Here is a 324-nt window from a genome sequence, read left to right on the forward strand (position 1 = left end):
TACATTTTTATTATTTAAAAAAATTAATAAACGTATTAGTGCCATTAGTTACCAATAATACAAATAGATTATCACGGAAAAAAGTGATTATGGTGTAACCATAAATAAGAGGTGATATAGTAATTTTTTTTAAATAATTTAATATATTTGACTAAATTATTTGGTTTAAATCACTTTATTTCTTTATTAGTTTTATACTTTTTATCTTAAATTTTTGGCCATATAAATCCCAATTTTATTGTATCATAAAACTATCATTCTAAAAAAATAAACTTTTAGACAGAAGTGCATAAAAGAATTTTTGATTCTTTAGTACTGTTTCTG

Source organism: Arachis ipaensis, chromosome B03 (assembly GCF_000816755.2).
Source record: "Arachis ipaensis cultivar K30076 chromosome B03, Araip1.1, whole genome shotgun sequence".
NCBI classification, from domain to species: Eukaryota; Viridiplantae; Streptophyta; class Magnoliopsida; order Fabales; family Fabaceae; genus Arachis; species Arachis ipaensis.